Source organism: Aphelocoma coerulescens, chromosome 4, assembly GCF_041296385.1.
Source record: "Aphelocoma coerulescens isolate FSJ_1873_10779 chromosome 4, UR_Acoe_1.0, whole genome shotgun sequence".
In the NCBI taxonomy this organism is placed as follows: Eukaryota; Metazoa; Chordata; class Aves; order Passeriformes; family Corvidae; genus Aphelocoma; species Aphelocoma coerulescens.
Genome location: NC_091017.1, coordinates 3,938,366 through 3,957,222, shown reverse-complemented (window position 1 = coordinate 3,957,222; position 18,857 = coordinate 3,938,366). Strand labels below are relative to the sequence as shown.

The 18,857-nt window shown below is 41.0% G+C and overlaps 1 protein-coding gene across 15 annotated transcripts in view; it reads right to left on the bottom strand.

Annotated features, from left to right (window-relative positions):
* LOC138109326 (bifunctional heparan sulfate N-deacetylase/N-sulfotransferase 3) overlaps positions 1 to 18,857 on the bottom strand; it is a 260,842-nt gene that overhangs the window by 86,162 nt on the left and 155,823 nt on the right. The window contains exon 1 of one of the 15 annotated variants that reach the window (XM_069012545.1): positions 3,553 to 3,660. The exons of the other annotated variants lie outside the window; for them this stretch is intronic. The gene's annotated coding sequence lies outside the window, so the exon portion shown is untranslated. Of the gene's footprint in view, positions 1 to 3,552; positions 3,661 to 18,857 lie in introns of those variants that run through there. 15 annotated transcript variants of the gene reach the window in all.

Here is an 18,857-nt window from a genome sequence, read left to right as displayed (position 1 = left end):
CAAGGATTAACCTCATTTTCACTTGTGGATATCGCCAAGTAGAGCATGATGGTCACTCACACACTCAAAATTAGAAAAAAGCTTAAGCAGCCTGTACAAATCGATGACTGACTGATGAAAGTGCAGAAGACACTCTTCCAGTGTGGATACATCATGCTCTAACCCCAAGTGATAGTAAGATTTTCTTCCCTGAGAAGCCATAGCTGCTCCAGCAACAGAATATTTGACAAGATGGAGGCTGCAATAATTTTTCCAGAACATGCTTAAAAAATCATTTAGTCAGTGGTAACAGGTTTGAGAAAACATGCCTGCTTTTAAAGCAGGAAGAGGTTAGACAAGGATGGAATAAATAGCCTGGAAAAAGCAGATGGTATGGTGGTTGTGATGGACCATCAGAAATGTCTCACTGCAACGGGGATGCAAACTAAATGTGCCTCAGCAGTCATACCTTTTAATAGAGGCTCATCCAACAGCTATGCCAAAAATATGTGCTTTCTTTCCCTACAGGGGTTTTCTTTTTCAGTAGTGCAGCCATGGCAAATGACCACATGGTCATGAATTAGTTGAAAAATCTGAGCAATAATTAGTTTAGTGATTAGTAGTTACAGATGTTAAAAGTATTTAAGTATGAAAAAAAAGAATACAAACATTCTGCTCCTCAAAACCAACTGACAAGAGTCCAGTTTTGAAGCAACCACAAAAGGCTTAAAACTTTTGTTTTTAAAGAAAGTTGCAACTCGTTATTCAGCTCCTTGAGTACAGAAACTGACACTTGAAGAAAAATGTCAAATACTGCAGCAATCACAAATTACAAAAAATGTGAGTTCTTATCACAAAGTTTGGCATCACTGTGCTAGAACGTTAAAATATGCCCAAAATACATCCTGTTCTAGTGGGACAGCATTCAGCTGAGAAGGATGAAACCGGATCTATTTGTGGCTTTCAGCAGTGCCTTTTGGGGCAATTATAAAAACCACCTGTAGAGCTGCTTCCCACTTTTATTTTGAGACACAGCGTCACATTGATAAGTCTGTACAATGCTTAGTAAAAATGGTCCCCAGTTTCAATTGGGCTGTATGTGTAACTCCACTATAAAAAACAGCTAGAAAGATACTCCAAAGCCCTGCATGTAATTCCTTGTGAGAATACCGAGTCAAAAGTAATCTTAGCTGAGCTTCTAGATAGGCAGAGAGCAAGGGTTCAGAAATCTCAGCAGCAGCTGCTTCTTCCTTCTGTGAACAGACGACGCACGGTGGTCCTAATGCACTCTTTCCCCGCCTTCTCTGCTCCTTGGGATTGAGTGCAAACATACATAAACATACATAAATACAGACATCATGGCTTAAAGCTTCAGGTTCATCAGCTCAGTCCAGGGAATATTACTTCTAGCAGTGTGCTCATGGAAAGAACATGCTTTGGCAGCTTCAAGGTCTGCCCTTCTGCTAGCTTCTCTATCTTGTATTTCTTTAACATTTGGGAATCAGGAGAAACTCATTTAAACAGAAATACTGTCTAAAATGCAGTTCTCAAAATACATTTTCAATGATAGATTTAAAGGTCTTTTAGTCTTGGCCAAGTTGTGTGGGAGGGCACAGCAGGACACTAACAAGGCTCATGGGAAAGGGTGGGAGATGAATTTCATATGCAAATGTTGAACATGACATGGATGGGAAGGAGGAAAGAAATTAAGCACAAACACTATCTCTTTTTATCCCCAAAGCTTCATATTGCAGGTGTTATTTATACTGTTTGTTCCATAAGGAAATCTCTGGAAAGCAAAATGAAGAGTTTCCAGCCTTTTGAAAGATAAACAGCTTGCTCTGTGGTGGGGAGGAAGCACTAATAGCTTGCATGCACATAACTTGAGCACATTATTCTTTGATGTATCACAGTACAGTCATTTCCATGACATGCTAACATTGTTCCTTTAGGTACTGCTTCAGGAAGACAGTATTTCTGGTAAAATCCTCAGAGACCAGTAAAAAAGTCACTTGCCTGCCCTCGAGACATGCTAAGTGATAATTTGAGTATTGAAAGGCATGAGTGATTCAGATCTGAGGTACCTGAGAGTTATCCAGGAGAGCCCCATGCTCCAGGCATCGCATTTGGACTGTGAAATAACCCACTGCTTGTTTCTGCTGGACTAAGCTTTAAAAGAGTAACACACCTGCTTTAGGACAGACCAGTTACAGACACACACTGTGAGCTGGGTGACACTTTCACATGCAGAACAATCAGTTTTGCTAAACCAGGTCCTTGAGAATCACTTCTTGGTAACCCACAACTAAGCAGAGCTGGTGGCAGAGGTGCAGAAAGGGGATAAGACACACAGGGGCAGGGCAACAGACTCTGTGGAAAGTGGGGAATTGGAGTTTGAAGGAGAAATGAGGAAAAGAGGACATTTTACCTCACTCTAACTGTAAACTGGTATAATTTATACTCCCTTTTGATCAGTTACTCAAACATTTGTGATTTACAGGTAATCTGAGAGTTAAAATCACAAAATCAGGAGAATTCAGGCGTGGCAAGAAACTGAAACAACTGGGCATTAACACTACAAGCTGCTTCCGTTTTGCATTTGGACTGGACAACACCTTTGCAAGAACAATGCTCCAAGTTTGCAAATGGAAACCTCAAAGCAGTAGGAGATGAAAGGAAGTCCTAAAGTTTCCAACCTCATGCTACAAGACGTCTTGCTCTTTGCAGCAAAGAGAAGCCTGAACATCCAAGCACAGAGTGCATGAACGTGGCTACTCCTGCTCCTGTGAGGAGAGCCTCAAGCATCCGAACTCAGCTATGTGGGAGGTCGCAGGAATGAAATTACCATCTCGGAGCCTGAGGCCCTACAGGTACTACAGCTGATTAATTTCCTACAACTGCCGGCTCAGTGACCCCTGAAGAGCATAAAACCAGCAGGAAGGAGTGGCTTCCTTGGCAGTGTGTGTGGTACATGCATGAGCCAGGTGATGTCACTCCCAGCCAGGAGTGACAGGCCTCCCACACTTCCTTTACCAGATCTCCCTGAAAAAAGGTCCTTTTGGCCTTTGAAACAGCAAACAGGGGCTTCAGCTCTCAAAAGACTGCTGTGCTGTCAGAACTGTATCATAATTTCCCCAGCAACTCCTTCCTCAGAGCCTCTGGCACACCATGGCCAGCCAGTCTGCATTTCTCCCTCCTCATTTGACTCTTTCTAGGGATCTTTCATCTCCTCCACTCCCATCACCCTGGCACAGCTCCCTAGCTCCAGCTCCCCTTTTGGATTACACATCAGCTCCCTTCCAAATGCTCTCCCAGGACAAAGTAATGTGTGTGTGTAACAGGGAGGGAAGGGCTTTATCTGCTGGGATACTTAAAATCTATTCCAATCTTCAAAAATGTCTGCCAGCAACAGAAGTAAAACCAACCCTTTTCCTCTGCAAGCAGTCAAGAAGCAGTGAAGGTTTAAAAACACGTATCTTTAGCAAACTTCAGAATATCCCACAGGAAGCAGGACTAGATTTCACTGAACCTACCACCCCCCCCACATCAATTCTGTGCTAGATGGAGCCTTACCAAAGCGCCGCAGATCTGACAGCAAGGTGTGCTCAGGGCAGCAGATCCCTCTTGTCCCATGGACAAAGCTGGCAGAAGACTCTACGTGCAGGTTAGTGACAGACTGGGAGCTGGACTCTGTTTATACTAAGGAAGTATGATGGGATGAAAAAGAACTCCCTGCACTCTCAGTGCCCTCTGTCCGAGTTCAGAAGAAGCCACGAGTCATATACTGGTATGCTGCTCTTGCACAACACCATCAGATACTGCTCTTTTGGACATGCCTCATGTTTTGGAGGACAGTTTTATTTGCTGATAGAGAAACAACTGAGAAAGTAAATTTTTTCCCGCTAAAATCCCCCTCAAGACAGACAGTGAAACATCTGTGTGTGGATCACTGTTACCACATCTGCCCCGTTCACAATCAGCAATCACCTCTGCCACAGCCAAAACAGAAACATAGACAGCTTGAGCTAAAGGCATTAACTCAACAAGTGAGATGAGAAATGAGGAAAAAATCCTACATGTTCCCCAGGAAATCATCAGTAGGCAGAATCAACCCCCACTTCAGCAGAACTCTATGCTTGAGTGTTTTGAGGACACTTGAAGAAGACAAACCCTGCAGTGGTATGGAGTTGAGTGCTGGTCAGCACTTGGTTCAGTGACAGTTCACAGAGCAAAGCTCCTAAAACTGCCAACATCATTCCATGAACAGCCCCAGTGCCTCCAGCTGCAGTCCCAGTCCAGGGTGACACTGGTCAGACAGAGCAGCAGGCAGGGGATTCAGCAGATGGACAAACTGAAGCCAGTAGAAAGAAACAGAGCACTAAGCTTTGGCTTTACCTTTCCAGCTGGAACACCATGCGCAGGGACTGTGGAGCAATATCTCAATAAAGAATGAAACCCCAAACGAATAAGGGAATTCGGTCACATGCTTTGTGCCTGACATTTCTATACTGTGTATAAGTAAATGTTAACTCAAAATACCTTGCTGTTGGCAACATGTTATCCTATCAGTGCCTGATTTGACATGTGCTTTCCTTTAACAACCAGAGAGGCAATAAGCAGAATCTATAGAGCTTCTCTCAGCTTGAATTCCTCTGCAACTCAGAGGGATACTGGAACTGCTATCCACCACACATATGGAGCCATAAAATACTCATCACTGATTCTCAGGAGCAGGTTCAATTATTTTGGTAGATTGCCACTTCAGCTCCTTGATGAAGTTTAGTAGCACTTAATTTTACAAATCTTAAGAACAAACGAGGGAGCCCATGAGAATGGTGACATCCTTCCTAAAACTCTACAAATGCTAAGGTTATAGATCCAACATTTGATCTCCCTCTGCTTTCTGTGCATCTGTATTACTGGTTTATATAGCAGTTCTGTAAAGATTCCCTGTAAACTTCAAAAAACTTTTGTTTCAAAACTGATTTACGAACTGAGAGGCATGTCCAGTGCTTATGGTATTCATATCCCTAAAAATGAGAAGCTGAGAGTGAATGATAGATATCTTTTGTTAACAGGACTTAAAGACTATTTGTTTCCCAGTTTCATTTCCCTGCACAGTCATAAATTGGTGTTGAATTGATTCAATGACCCAGACATTACTACTTCTACAACTTGGTCATTTTTATCTCCTGATCAAAATGGTTGCAACACAGGAAGGATCTTTATGTCTTTTTCTATCAAGTTGCTATGCTACTTATTTTCAACATAGATGCTAAAATGGCCACATCACAGGAAAGGTATTATTATTTTTACTGCAAACAGAATACAATTAGCCAAGGCTGCACACTAAAATTTTATTCCTCAGCCTTTTTATTAAATTAGCTCACTTTGTCATCTGGTGTCCAATTATCCCTCAGACAGATAAACTGTATCTTCCACACAGAAGATAAAAGCTGACTGAACATCTCCTTCACTGGAACAGTATTTCCCTTTTGTTCTCTCTTGGTAAGATGAAGGTAGAAACAGCCAGGCACGCTCCTCTGTCCTACACAGGAAGCTTCCCATCTGCACACAAACAAGGGCTAATTTTTATTGCTTTGGACATTTCCTAGGGAACAGAAAGTACCACTGCCGATTTCTGCCCCAGGAAATATCATGTTTGATTTTAATTATATTTCTAGAGCTTTTTAGGACTACAGCATTTCTAATTACTAGTGCAAACTGAAGGTATCAGGAAGGGATGCCCCCCTGACATCCTAAGGGCAGCAAAACAGCCGAGCTGATCACATAATTCCCTACCTTGGGGTATGGATCAGTGCCAAAGGAAGGATAACAGACTTTAGAAACCTCTCATGGGCACTGGGGCAGCATCTGAGGGGATGCATCTGAGGAGATGCTTCACTGGAGCATCAGAGCATTCTGCTACAGGAGAAGAACAAATTCGGACTGGGGACACCACCAAAGTCCCGCAGAAACCCGGTGAAAGCCCTCTGGAATACCTGAATCTCACATTTCTGCATGGAAAAAATTCCTGAAACACTGGACAGTGAATACACTGCTGAGAGGACGTATTCCTCTTGTATGTTAATGCAGGGTGCACAGCGGGTGAGAATGGGAAGAAACTATTCCTACAGTTACCGATTTATCCACTGCTCACCTTCCCCCTGCTCCCCTCTCCTGGCTTAGTGCCTGCAGAGGATCCCAGTTTGGTATGCATGTTCTGAAAACAGTAACAGAACTTACCAAAAAACAAACTGGAGAAACTGTTGAAATAATGCAGCAAAGATTAATTCTTTCTAAGAATTACTGCCAATACAAAAAAAAAGGCTTTTACTTCTTTTTTTAGTTACAAAGCCAAGAAAAGTTTTAACCGAAAATAATTAGAGTTCCCTAAACCTTGGTAAGCAATGGATTTAGTTAATATGCAAAATTCTCTTTGGTGTTGTGCAAATAATTGGGTTATGGAGACGCATGAGAAAAGTTCGTATCATGAATCAAGGTAAGAGAATTTCATCACAAAAGCACAGCTGTTCCAGGAACTGACTTCTGAAAACAAAGTTATGTAAAAAAAGTCTCAAAAAAGCTCCCTGGCAATAGTTAATACTAAGGACAGCCACAACTTCTTGCTCTTGCATTGCTTCCCTGCATAAGCGATGACAGAACTAAGCTGTACCCAGACACAGATGGTTTTGTTCAGGTGATTCTGCTGACTAGATCTGGGAGATGTGTTTTGGAATTCCAGAAAAACACACCGTTGCATCTAAGAGTTTTACAAATAATACATGAGCACACATGAGCAGTGTGCCAGCCTTCATTTGAAGTCTCATGTGGGGATAGCACCCACAGAAACGGCATGAATGATTCTCTTTGTGTTTGCTGAAACACAACACTCTGATAGTGACAGTGCCTGGGTACTCTGTGTCCATGAGGGGACACATGAGAGGCCAGTGAACAGACTCAGCCACCAGAGGCAGGTTAAAAGTCTGGTTATTTTTCTATCCACTGCTACCCAGAGCTATTATTACAGCTTCTCTCCTCTTTGGAAACCAATCTAAATAAAACATCACAACCTTGTAATGTGATTTTTTCAGCCTACTGTCTGGTTTAAGCAACACAAACTCACAGGGATACCAGGTCCCCGAGGCCTTGCAGAGAGGGCTCATCAGCCTTTCTGCTTGGTAACATCTCTGTCAGCACTGCTTTTTTTCTCATATGTCTAAAATTCACTCTTCCAAGACCTTATGCATACTCTGGCCATAATCTGACTTCACCTCAGGATACTTGAGCAGTGTCCCCTTTCCATTTCCCTGTGCCAAGACTTTGGAAGATAATTATGCAAGTGAGACAGAGCTGTGGCAGACTGTGCCCCTGGGCTGCAGAGACAGGCCCTGAGGACACTGCAGGTCCCACTGTACATGCAGTCACACCTTTTCTCATGAGTTACCTTCTCTAGCACATTTAATCCACGTTACTTGCATTAATTAGTTTTCTAAAATCAGTGAGCAAGTGCTCTTGTGGTACTTCTGTTGGCACACGGATGTCGTCAAACCCATTCCAGAGCCCTGCTGAAATGAAAGAGCCAGTTTTCCTATGGAACTTTAATTCCATTGTTCTGTGATCAAACACGGGATTGCTGGAATTCACAAAGGACCTTTCCCATAAATAGATTTTTCTGCTAATTTCAGTTGTTTGTTCACCCAACTAATTACACCCAGTACAGCCAGTGCATTACCATCCTGCTGCTCGAGCACTGTAAATTTTCTAGCTACAGCAATAAATACAACCTCAGAGTTTAGACTTGGCATACTTGGCTATTTGCTGTTTTAGACCATGATGCTGAAAGCTCTCTCAGTGACTGGGTAATGTTACATGGAGATGCCTGTTACTCCAGATGTTCAGTATGTGCCAAGATCCAGGCAGATATATTCCCAGGCTCCTATACCCATTCTGTCACTACTTCCAGTATCATAAATGCATGGATGAACTACAGTGATCTACTTCAAATAATGCACTGCAGACACGCATTAAATTCACGATGAGCTCTTCATTAGAGAGGGAATCCACAGGTACAACTGGCTCTGTCCTCCTCTAGAATTTGCAACCATACCTTTTCCAGCTATTTTCTCAATTGTACATTTTAGACAGATTTTTGTCTCTCACTTACTTCATTTTTGGTCTCTTTCTGATTCCTGGTCAAGGCCTTGTACCCCAGATATCAGCCTGTTTGAAAAGCTGTGGCTCCAGGCGTGTTCCCCACTCTCTCTGCTGCATTGGACCCCTGGCCTGGAAGGGAGAGGACCTGAGCTCTTCTCCAGAAGGGAGAGGACCTGAGCACGTGCCCTTGGCTTACAATTGCTGACTTGGGACTGCAAAATGTCTTACACCTCTACACAAATATGTACATGTCACTAATTCTACTTGGTTAATAATTAATTGTCCCACTACCCAGACAGCAATGTCAGGTAATTCACTTCTGGAGGAACTAAGTTAATGTCTGAGAAACTGAATTAAAATCATAAAATTTCTGATAGTTCACTGTTTAGATATGTGTAGCTAAAAATAGAAAAAAAAGAAGAGGAATCTGCAGTTCTTACTGCTTTGAATTAATCTACTTGACAGATATGTACTATACTTTTATATCAACAAAGATAATTTAATTTTATAGGACAAAAACTAGAAATACAAGTTACATTGTACCTGTAATTGAGCTGATTTATAATTAAGATTGAAAACTTTGTTGCTGCATTCCTCATGCTTTGCTGTTGTAATGATAAAACCATAAGAAGCATTTTTCCTTTGAAAGCACTTACATAAATATGCCATCCACTCAGAAGACCTGTTTTACTTGAGCATTCTGACATGCCTTTGCAATTTTAGTGATTAAAATAGGTCCTCTATGCTTTTTATTGCTGATGCCATCAGAAAGTCAGAGCACGAGTAAAACAGGTCAATCCTCCTTATTATGATCCACAGAGTAATTTACTAAATTAAGTAAGCTCTTCCATCTCAAGTAATTTAATGCAATTAAACATACACCTCACATTTATTTTTGCAAAGAAAAAAAAAAAGAAGGATCTAGAAAGCAGATATTCATTTGTTTGTTAACCAACAGGAATTTCCAAGAATTTGGAGGAAAAAGATGTCTTATGTCAGTCATTGAAATTAATTTTAAAATACGGTCAATATATCAGCAGGAAGACAGCTGCTGGATATCAGTAAGTGCATCCTCCTCCTGTGAACGAGGGCTCTGAGAAAAGAGGCACAAGCAAAGATTTCTGGCTTTGCTTGGACTGCAGTAGAAAAAAAGCAGGCAAGCAAGGAAAACTAGGAGGCCAGGCAGGCCAAAGACAGAATGGCCATCCAGGCTTGGGACTGCTAAATGACAGGGTCAATAATCAGCTGGGTAATTAGAGGGACCGAGCTGCGCAGATCCTTATTCAGGTTTTATCAGATAAATCTCTGCCTTAACACACATGTAACCTGGTCTCCCTTGAAGCTGAAAGGATTGAAATCAATTCTAAATCAGAAGTTAACCTCTTCCACTTAAAAACTGGTATAAATAGTAAGAAAATCACTTTTTTTGCCTTTATTTACCAGTCTAGGGAGAGAGACTCGTGGTGGTCTGCTAGTGGTTGACACAAATATTCAGAGGCTACTAGCATGCTAATTATTAGCAGAGTTGATAAGAAAACAATTAGCATGTGCCATGGAAAAGTTCCTAAGATATATAATTCAGTTCTCATTATCTGGGAAAGTTTTTGATTTGTGAAAAAGAAAACACTAACAAATGCTTGCTGGAAACCAGCGATTTTCACTAGAGCCTTGATTTTGCTGGTGCCATCAATTTTTCACACCCCTTCAACTAAAGCTAAACATCAGAGGATTCTGTTTCTGACTCGGGGAGAAGATAGCAATCAACAGATCACAGGCACATCACAGTGGAGCCAGTGTGTTCCTTCCGGTGGACACCGTGACAAAGTGAATTGGACAAGAACTTGTAATTATGCTCCAAAAGCCATGGTCTCCACTTCCTGCTCCCTCCGAGCTGTCTGAGGCAGCCTAAGTTATCTTAAACAAGGGACTGGCTGCATGTCTCAGCAACACAAGATAATGAGGTCTTGGTGAACCAAGTGTCACAAAAAAAGAGAAGCTGCAAGAGCAGTGGAGTGAACGAGCACATCCATCATACACACTTTCTTCCCCTACAGCTCGGCATAAATTCTAGGGCTGGAGGAGGCCCATGGGTTTGATACAGGGCCTGACATAAATAACACATCCCAACTATCCTTCCAAAAGGAAAGTAGGTGCAGTCATGCCACCAACAAAAATTAACTGTACCACTGGGACATCCCACCCTTAAGGAGAATGGAGCACCACAGATTTCTCAAACATCAGCCCCAAGAGATGAGCAACACTTGACAGGGCTGCCTTGGACACTGGAGCTCCACAGCTGATGGAGCTTCTCCCTGCAGCTCTGATCTATGTCAGGAATGTCTGTGGCCATGGGAACTGGGGCTCCTTTCGATGCCCTTGCATGGAGCCATGTCAGCATTGGGAACAGTGGTGAACATCCCAAATGAACCCTGGGACTGGCACAATTTACAAATAGTCCTCTCTCAGCACTGACACCACAAGTGAGACTCTTAGGCCAGATCCAGCACAACAGTATCTCACAACAATATGAACAAAAAAAAAAAAGTCTTTCTAGTAATTCAATCAATCAGGGTTTCCATCACCCTCCTTTTTTTTTTTTTTTTTCCCTGTTTTAATACATCAGGATTGCTGTAGGCTTTGCCTTAAGCTTTGACTGACATTTTGGCAGCCTTTCTCCACAAAATGAATCTACAGAGATCAACAAAACATTCTGATAAACCTTTTCCTTAGCAAACATAAAACAAAAGTGTGTGACTTATTGTGCTCACAGATACACTTTTTAAAAGCTTACTACATCTCTTCTAGGGAAAGAAAAAGGAAAACAATACAGAAAAAAAAAGAAAAAGAAGGAATAGAAGTAAAAAAAGAAAAAGCCTAACAGCCTAGATACCACTTTTATTTTCAAATATATTCTTTGTCAGTGAAGTAAAATAAGCTATTTTTGCCCAAATGAATCTTTGTTGCTGGGGTTGTACATAATCTAGATGGTGGAGTTCACCAAAATCAGTTGAAAGAAATAGAAAGTGGAAAGCTCATGTCAGTGGTGAAGGAGAGCTTTACATTGCTCACTTCAACAAATGAGCTAAGGATGATGAGAGGCCCCAATAATATTTGGCTTTATTCTAAAATTAAAGTCAGCAGCAGCATTTCTACTCAAGTGCTCAGCAACTGAGTGCCACGCTCTAACATGAGACACATGCTGTGGGAACCCAGAGGAAGCACAGAGGGGTTGGGGGCTGCTGAAAAAAACACCAGATTATTTGAAAGAGTTAGGCATAATAAAATCTATGCTAGTAAGACCTCACCTGGGTTTTAAATTATTTTATTACACCTAAATTAAACACCCATTTCAGTCAGTAATCGACTAGCTATTTATTCAGCCTTCCCATGTTTCAAAGTCCTCAGCCTATTCAATGATCATCTCAATGCAGCAGTTTGATATCTTGGTGTTTAAATAAATTATATCAGTGAGGACACTTTGACTGCCCACTGCTTGTTACTGCCTCATTCCCATGCTCCAGGGGATGCACGGCTGAGAGCCAGCTGCAGGAAAAGGTAAGCTCCATGAAAAAGCTCACATAAAACCCCAGACTGTCATCACCTCGAAATCTCCGCTTCACAGAAAAGAAATAACAAGAAAAAGTATTTTCAGATGCAAGACTGGCAAAAAATCCAGCTTCTCCATCCTTATCAAGTCTATTCCTACAGTCCTTATTTTAGACACTGTTAGTTTGTAACAGGCTTCTGAAAGAGTGCAAGGAAATCATCACACACAAGACTCTGTGTAGATAAAAGGAAATTCCTTCAAACTTTGACCCAGAGCTTAGAAATTTCTCTCTTCCCAGTGCAGGCTTGAAGCAACTTCAAATCAGATCTGCTCATTAGAGACCAGTTTCTTAAGAAAAGAACACAAGGAAACCAACTCAAAAAACCTGCCAGATGAAGTATTTCCTTGGCCTCTGGAAGAGTTTTTCCCAGAGAGGATGATTTTTTAGAAGACAGAATTCAGAGATTTAGTCTGTGCCTTTCTAAAAGCAGCGTATCTATCAAAATCACAAAGCTAATGAAAGGAAAAATGGGTAATTATTGTTATTCGTACAACAGTAACAGCAAGATAAATTCAATCTGTTGGCTTCCCTGTGTTAGAAACCTCACACATAATGTGTCCCACCACACCTTCCCAGGTTTACAGCATTGCAGAACACAGCACTAAATACCTTTCACTTTTTTTTTTTTTCTTTTTCCAGGAAAGTACCATACATTCCGAGTGATCAGCCATGGCAGCTACAATCCACAGCATGAAACAGCAACAGCATCTTTCATTACAGAGATGTCTATTAATGGCTGATAAAGAGGAATTATCTTTAACTTGTTCCTTTGAATTCATACATACATCGAGTGATTTGTGCTCTACAAATGGAGAGCCATTTTGGAAAAATGCAGATAATAACACGATGAACAGCAAGGTGCAAAAAAGCAGATTTAAAAAATTGTACATTAAAGTCATTATTAATAATGTTACAGGAGGTTTCTGCAAACAAGGGTAGCAAAACCTGATATTGTGTAAAGCAAAAAATAACCACAAAAGAAGGAACTTAAGCACTAGAATTGCAGTGTGCAGAAAAACATTCACTGACAGATACACATATTTATGCACATTACAGACTCATTCTCAGTGCCTCACTCTTGGAGAGTTTATTGTACAAGTGTGTTTAAGAGGAAAGAGAAATTAAGGATAAGCAGCTGGTACACAGAACAGGTGTTCCACATCTGAGCACATCAGAGGAAGTGTGGTGACAGACTTGGCACTCACTGAAAATAAGGGAGGCAAAGCACAGAAACTAAAGACGAAAATTAGCACTGAGCCCAAGGAGTTCAAGCCCAAGAACAAAAGTAAAAGGTTTGGAATTCAGAAGTGACTTGCTTGTCATACAAGGGCAGACTGGTTTTCTCTATTTTATGCCCCTGTATAAAGGGGAACCTGTCAGTCAGAACCAGTTCAAAAGTGCACAACCCATCTTTGCAAGTGCTCCCCACTAATGAACATAAAAATTCTTTGGTATCAGTAGTTTGAGATTCTTCTGGTATCAGAGGATCTTTTAATAATGGATTCCCAGTGTGCCCCAAGCATTTGTGATCTCTAAATCCTTTCTCTGTTTGATCCCCTCCGGGGAAGCCACTATTCCCCATGTACTTTTATTTATCAAAGCAAGGGTGATTTGTCTAGAACGGATAATTACAGAATAACATGGCCACAGGGTGTTCAGGTGTTTCTTTTAACTTAGGTAAAGGCTTCCTACCCCAGTGTTATGGGAACAGCCTGTCCTTTCACGTGGCACTTGGCTCATGTCACAAGAATGTATAAAATGTCTCTACTTCATGAATGCTTTTGAGAACTCAGTCAAAGATAAAAGGTCAGATAGCTAAAGCATCTAAGTTCTTATTTTCATTTTCTCTGAAGTTTTAATTCAACAGCAAAAATATGTCAAATAGGAGTAAAAGCTTTTTTTTTCCCCCCTATTTTTCCTGGCTTGACTTTTCAGTGCATCAACATTTCAGAAAAACAAAGTAAACAGAGAGAAGACAAAAAGAGGCTGCCTGCAATTTCTTCAAAGTGTAGTCAGTATCCACAGCTCTTTGTGCCATGATTTTCCTTGGAGAATTTTGGGCAGGAGGCATTGAAAGGATTTTATGAACATCAGTCCATTTAAATGCAGCCCTAGGGAGATGGGGAAGCACTGTCCCCCCTCAACAGATGGAGATGACTGAAAAAGAGGCCAAATGGTTTGCCCAAAGATATCTAAGTTAGCAGGCTGAAAGTCTGGGGATGTTTAGAAAACAGGACATGAAATAAACACACCAAAGAGGGGAAAAAAAAAAAAAAGAAGTCGTGAGAGGCTAATTTCCAGAAAAAAAAATTTTTAGCAGATTAATGGTATCTCCAGGATAAACACAGAAAACACATTAATGGAAAACTTCACCAAAATTGGATAAAATGCAAATAATCTAATATTTCTGATAAATTATGCTGTGACTGATTTTCTAAGAGGAATTTCAAATGAATGTGGAATATTCTTTCATGTTCTAAAGTGCTTTTCCATCATCTATGACAGAATTAATTCAAGATTTATTCACTACTAAAATATGAAGGAAGTCCTTAAAGCAAAAAAAAAAAAAGGCAAAAAAAAAAAAAAAAGAGAGAAAGCCTGGGAGTTATTCAGAAATAAGTTTATCTTTGTGCCAGTATTACCATTTTTTTTTAATTGACAATCTTAAGTGATTCCTACATTTGGCAGGCTGGAATTCCACTCAAACCAAATCGTAAGAGTTTTTGGTGTACTTTTTCATGTCCTTTTCACGCTTGAAAATACTGGGACAGCACTTTCCCGTTATCCTTTCTGGCTCTGGCTTACAATGGTCCCTTTTGTTTCAGCCAGATGGAGATGCAGGCACTTGATGCGACCCCAGTACACAGCAGAAGCACTTTGCCTTAAGAAGAAAGATTCAGCCCAGCCTGCAGTGAGGGAATCCTGTTCTCTCTCCCTTTACCTGTACAGGAACTTGCAAGACACTGTGGAAACTTGCACATCAAAATAAACACAATGTGACAGATTTTAAAAACAGCAGTTATTAAATAAAAAAAGGCAAAGAAATCGGAAATATTTGTTGTCTTACTCTGCATCTCCTAAGGGACCTTTATTCATTTTGTTTTTAAAAACAGCATCGGCAGAGATTTGTAGAAAAAGATAGGGCTGTCTACCACCTACTGGCTTCCACTTCAAAATGAGTAAAATAAATCCTCCTGCCTAAAAGCAAAGCTTGGTGTGTTTGTGCTGGTAAGAGGTATTGTCTTCACCAAAACAAAGAGAATGATTACATCTTACTATGAGGGTTTCTTCCAGTTCAACTAGAAAGGACTCAGCTTAAACTGGAATTTGTAAGTGAAAAGGAATAATTTACTCCAACTCAATATTTGTAAAAGCACATCTGGAGGAAGGAAGGGTCATTCCCATTGTGGGAGGAAGTTACATCCAGTTTTATGCTTGCTGTTCCATTTCAAATACTGGAGGGCTGCTATTTCTGCCAAAGCACACAGTGTTCCAAGCCAGCAACTGGTAGGAAAACACATGTTGGTAGATCAAGGCCACTGACTGTGCAACTTGGGAATATACTTTCACGAGTGGAAGAGCATCAGCTATGGCCTAGAAATAGATCTTAAAGCCCTAAACTCATCCATGTGATATAACAAAATATAACCAAAACCTTTTTTTTTTGCATCTGCAGTTTATTAATTTTAGATTTTCATCATTCTGAATTTTGAAAAGAGAGCAGGAAGACCTCATGCTAAATTTAGTATTTCTATTGTCTCATGGCTTCTAGGAAAGCCTCGGCTCTCCTTGCATTCCCTGGAACATCTGTCCTGAACATGTAAGCACTGGAGCAGTAAAAACTGCACAATAAATACCTATCAGTGTGGTGAAGTTGACAAGGACAATCTTTATCAAGAAGATTCAAACTGCAAAGAGGAACAAAACATTTCTGGAAGTTTCTGGTCCTTTCATATCAATCTACATTGTGAACCCTTAGCAGGGTTCCAGCTTAAGAAATGCATTGGCAGGTTTGGGGGTAAAGATGGTAGAACTGAAGATTAGACTTGATTGCCAGGAAAAGCTGATGTGTTTGTAAGTAATTACTAAAGGTCTAGGATATTCCAGGCAGATAAAATTACTGAGTTGATGGAACACTTCTTTCTAAATGACTGGCCAAGATTTAAGTGAATAGCAGTTTAACATCTCTCATTTCCATCAGACTGTGAAGGGAAAGAAAGAATATTTCAGCCTGCAATGTGAAAGCTGACACAGAGCTGTCAGACATTTCCTTTCAGCTAATCCTCCCTAGGAAATGCAGTGTGTGAGCTCTGAATTCCCTGTGAGTTTATCGATCTCGCTTTTGCCATATAAACAAGTGATATCGGCCTTGAGGATCTGTCACCACAAAGTAAAATGGCAGTTTCTTGTATCCAGATGCAGGAGGATTGGTTGGTTTGGTTGAACTGAATGAACACAACATGCTGAAGGTGTCTCAGCAGATCCAGAATGCAACAGCTGCCGGGATGTGACTCTTCCCTCAGTCACTCACAAACTGAAGACAACCTCATGAAAGAGCTGTTTATAATTATAAATGCCAGTTTTTGTATAATGAGTGCAGGTCGCTCAGTGATGAAGTAGCCCATGACATTTGTTTTAACTACAGTTGACAACATGGTGTTCAATTGACTAGAGGTAATCCAGCACAATGTACTTGGACATGCAGATGTGAAAGAAGCAGCTTCCCAAATATTTAAATGGACAATGTCAAGGCAGTCACAAATACTGTATCAGATTAGCATGACTAACACAGTTTGCTATCTGGAATTATGGAAAAAAGCCCTCATTGCTGAGCATACTACTTTGTGTAGCCTATTAGTACTTATTTAGCATCTCCTGTCTGCCCTCATTCTTGGCCAGGCTGCTCATTTATCAGGAGCTCTGTGCAGCCAAGAAACTCAGTAAGGCAGCCCAGCACAGGCTGCCCATACATCATGGAACCCATTAGCCATGCACATTTCTTTCCCTGGCTTCCAAATGGGCTGCACCAATTTGTTACACAGCTCACCCGTGGGAGTGAAAGGTATATAGAGCAGTCTAGTGCCAAATATATGTAGCTCAATTACAACAAGTAGGACAATACAATTACACAAATATGAGGGATAATTAATTGCTTGGAGAATAAGCCTTCAGACATGAGCTGTTCTCTCAGTACCAGAGCAGAGCATAAGCAGATGGACAATAAGATGCAGATATAAGCATCGTAGGTTTAATTCCACATTTCCATTTAGGATGGGATGCATTTCTTTGGGGGAACTGAGTCTAAAACCCTCTGAATTCTACTTCACACTGAAAATAGAGCAACAAAACCACTTGTCAGCATTGTCTTGCTAACTCAAAGTTGCTTTGAAGAACAGTCTATGACATAACTGCTGAACAGCCTCTCTCTCGGACACGAAAACACGGAACAGTTTGCTATTTCTATTATTTCCTCAGTTCCCAAATCTGCTGCAGAACATTTTAATAGGAACCAAGAAAACTGCTCTTTAGAAACTGTTTTATTTACACCCTTACAAAAAAAAAATAGGCCCTTTCTAATCACCTTTCTGAACCATATTCTGCAAGGTGTTTTTCACAATATTTGATTTCATTAGCTACTTTTCCTGGGCAAAAGATTTATCCTTTGACTTCCTGAACATTTTCTGGTTGTTTGTTTTCATTATGTTGCAATTTCTGTTTGTGAAGTTTGTTTCAAGGCAGCGCAGTTCAATCTGGGAAGCACACTGTGCTCACAGGGGTGACATTCCTTTCGAGGGCTTCATATCCAGCTACTCCTCATTCCTGCAAATGCCTTTTGCCCTGTGCTGCTTACGCTGTTTCCTGGTTTCATTGCTGTTGCCTTTTTCAAATATGCTCTTTTGTTATGCAGGAGAGACAGGCAGACCAGAACTTCCACACCAAGGCTGTGCTCAGGGAGGGTCCCAAGAGAGGGACTGAGTTGCCTCCTCACAGAAGACCCTCACACTGCCCTACCAATGGTCCCGCATGGCACTGCCCATCCCTAGCTCCTCTCCCAGCCCACCTGCCTGCCAAGGAGCCACTCCTGGCTCATGCTAAACTAGCAAATACTGAGGGTCACTAACAAAGCTTCATCCATCAATGCTCTTCATGCAGGTGCCATGCATACAGATCCTACACAGTATTCCTAGAGACACCAGCTCCAAACTTGGAAATAAACATTCTTCCAGCTTTCAATTGGACATCATTTATAACATTAAAAATTGCAAGTTACAGTAAAACAGAAGTAAAATTATTTTTCCCCTGTTAAAAGCTACATCTTAACAGATGGATTACAAAACACAGACACCAGAATTTATTCTATTTCTAATGCAAACTGCTAAGAGGCATAGGAGATACTTCTTGTATTCCTTACAAGGAAGAAGAGGAAGGAATTCAGGTAATTTATAAAAGATACCCATATTTTCATAAGATTGAGCCTACATAGTAAGAAAAATGTGGTGTGCTATGATGGACCAGGCACATCCTGTGATGAATGAAAGGTGCTGCTCTGTTTTTCACATACTGGGAATGCAGAGAAGGGTTCGGCATCTCTGCCAATCCCTTGTGTGATCTGAGTCTTAGCACTGCACCTGCCCTGCAGGGTGGGAAACTTCTGACAGGAAATATGTATTATTGAAGAAAGTTTTTTCTCTAGGGCACAAACTTCTCTACTAAACAGATAATGGCACAGGGTGGTATATCCAAAGAATGTAATTCTGTTTGAGTGAAAATGAAAATGTTATTTGATATAGACTAGAAAGACATGAAAGCAAAGAGATTTTACTGCCTTAGGCTCAGTGCCATGCTTGGCAATGTTTTTCCTCCTGGCAGCAGTGAAGGCCAAGGTGAGGGGTCTGAGTATTACCCAAGCTTGCATGAAGGGCTACCTGCATTACCTAATGGTGCGTGCTGGGCACTTAATGAGCCATTCCTCAGCTCTGGCTGCTGTAAGAGGAAAAAGAAGTTCCTTTGAGAAGTGCATTTGCCATGAGGGGATGAGTGGGTTTGATGCTTACTACTGTAAAAAAGTAACACTGGATGTAAATCCATCCATCCATATGCACTCTAGAATGT